This window comes from Microtus ochrogaster, chromosome 5 (assembly GCF_000317375.1).
Source record: "Microtus ochrogaster isolate Prairie Vole_2 chromosome 5, MicOch1.0, whole genome shotgun sequence".
Lineage (NCBI taxonomy): Eukaryota > Metazoa > Chordata > Mammalia > Rodentia > Cricetidae > Microtus > Microtus ochrogaster.
The window spans coordinates 43,348,796-43,351,674 of NC_022012.1; the positions used below are offsets into that span (position 1 = coordinate 43,348,796).

The 2,879-nt window shown below is 48.3% G+C and overlaps 1 pseudogene; it reads right to left on the bottom strand.

Annotated features, from left to right (window-relative positions):
* Positions 1-1,696: 1,696 nt before the first annotated feature.
* LOC101987003 lies at positions 1,697-2,061 on the bottom strand (annotated as a pseudogene).
* Between the last annotated feature and the right edge of the window lie 818 nt (positions 2,062-2,879).

Genomic DNA, 2,879 nt, shown 5'->3' on the forward strand with positions numbered 1-2,879 from the left:
AAACGAAACAAAACAAATGAACAAACAAAACCCCATTTTGTTCCTTCCTCTTTCCCACCCATCTGACGCCTCTACGTTCATTCTAAGGGCATTGGGAGCTGCCATCTGTCACAGTCTATCCCTTGTCCACTCCACTCAACTTGCAAATGTACCCTTCAGTGAGTTGTTGGTCTGGCTCAAGGTCTCTGGCTTCCGGTACACCATCAACCCTGGACCCCCACTGAAACTCCTCCCGGATATCCCTGCTGCTGCCCCGAGTCATGGAGATCCAGCAGCCATGGTTCCATGAGACCAGTCCCTTCACACGTTCTGGTGGATCATGGATGGGGTAGATGCTGGGATGAGCCAACTCAAATCCCTGGATATAGGCCTGGGTGGTAGCTGATTTGGTCAGTTCAGGCCTCTGGGACTGCCCTTCCTCAGGCAAGGGGCAGAGCCTGATCTTTTATGCCTATGCCATAGGGACTGGGGTGGGATCAGCTCTTCTGTTTTCAGTGGCCAGCGAGGAGCAGGGCTAGTTCTCCTAGAGCCAGCATAGGGCGGTGCTGGCTTAGTACAGCCTTGGATTTCAACACTCTTGATTACTAGGATTCCTTGTGGTATCTTGCATCACAGAGATCAGCCTGAAGCTGCAGCAGGACCACAAACCCAGACATAGCACTTGGCAGTGACTCTGGCCCGGATATCACCATGGCCCAGGTGACAGCAGAGACTACCCAGATCAATTCTGCCCCAGCAGCAGCATGGCCCCAGGATACCAGCATGGTCTCAGATGGCTGACCAGACCCTGGCAGGTATCTGCACAGCCCTTGGTGGTAACAGGAACCACAGACATCAATCAGACCCTGGCTGTCATAGGGCCATTGACCCAGATGTGGCCCTTGGCAGCAGCTTGGTCCCAGATGTCACCATGGTACCAGGTGGCAGCACAGGCGGCTAAGATTGGCATAGCCCTGGTGATGGCATGGCTTGAGGACACCGACATGGACTCAGGTGGTTGTCTACCCCAGGCATTTGCTTGGTTTTTAGTAGTAACTGAAGCCACGGACATCGACATAGACCTAGCTGCTATAAGGCCATGGAGCTAAATATGGCCCTTGGTAGCAACTCAGGCCCAGATGTCATCTTGGCCCTGGGGGGCAGTGCAGGCTATTCAGCTCAGCATGGTTCCAATGGCAGCAGCAAGGACCTCAGACACCAACACCAACACGGCTCTAGGTGGTGGCCCAGACCCAGAACCTGGGCATCCATGTGGTTCCTGATGGGAACATGGGCCATGGGAATCAACACAGACCTTGGCTGGGGTAGGACCACAAACCCAGATGTGATCCTTGGTGGTAGCCCAGGCCTAGACATCACTATGACCCCAGGTGGCAAACAGGCCACATATATCAGCCTGCTCACCACCATCTTTGGTTCCTCAGTTCAGCCTCTCTCCACAGTACATGGACTGCACGCGCTCTCCCCCCCTTCCTCCCCTCACCATTTCCCCACTATATACTCACCATAATGGTGTCTACCCACCTGGTACGCAAAGCACTGGGCAAGCCTGTGGTTGTCTTCAGTCAGTATGGGGCTGTGAAGACCCAGGCAAGGCATGTGCCTGTCTTTCACTCACCTGGCCATGGACGACCCAGGAGGGCCTAACTGACTCAATTTTTTGGTACTTCTGCACCTTTATTTGACATTCAGCAGGTTAGTTCTCATCCACATTGACTCTGTGGAGTTTTGAATGTGGTAACCGACAAGTTTGTTACCAATGTGTAGAGCTTGTTAGGCGAGTCATCCTCATTAGTTTCTGAACAAATGTACTTGAATACAAGGTAGAACATGTGTTATACCTCTGGTCCAGGCAACTTTATTGAGATTGATATCAATGTGCCTACCTGGAGGACCAGTTTCCTTCATGGAAAATTTCTGGATTTCTCTGAGTGCCTGAGAAGCACGCTTCTTGAAGCTCACTCCATGAATGTGCTTGCAAATGTTGATGGTGTGTTCTTGGATCACCAACTCATCGAGGGCAGAAAGGCCCCTCTCAACACCCCTCTTTGTGGGAGTCATTTTGTCAGGCCCAATTTGGAAAGGTAACTGATTCAATTTTTTCCCCCTGAGACAGGGTTAACTGATTCAATTTTTAACAGTTCCCCCCCACCCCCTTTTTCTAAAAAATAAAATGTTCAGTCATACTATCAGTTGACTTTTGGCTTTTGGTAGTAATGTTATTTGTTTGTTTGAGACAGGGTCTTGTGTACCTTAGGCTGTCTTTGAACTGGATGTATAGCCAAGGATGACCTTGAACTTCCTGTTTCTAGTTCCCAAGTGCTGGAGTTACAGGTATGTTCCACTAGGTTCAACAGTGCAATGATGACACTTGGAGTTTCAACGGAACTTGAGAATCCACCATGAGCTTTCCAGCACTGGTAGAAACTATGGGTGATATTAATAATATGACTTTGATAGTTTATGGTAAAACATGTCATATAATTCTGTAAAGCAATATTTTTCAAGTGACAGAAGCTTGTTGTTATATACTCAGTCATGATCAAAAGATTCAATGAAAGTACTGGGTAGATTTGAGTTTGCTTGTTTTAAGGTTTAATTATTTTGTGTGTATGAATGTTTTGTTTGCATGTATGTCCTGTGCATTCTGAAACTGGAGTTATGGTTGATTGTGAACAGCCATGTGGGAATGGAACCCAGGTCTTCTTTACAGGAACAGTAATTTCCCTTAACTACTGAGCCATCTCTCCAGCTCTAGACTCATGATTTTAATGCAACAGTGATGTGGGAATGATTTCTTATTAATAAAGAAACTGCCTAGGCCCATTTCATAGGCCAACCCTTAGGTAGGCGGAGAAAACAGAACAGGATGCTGGGAG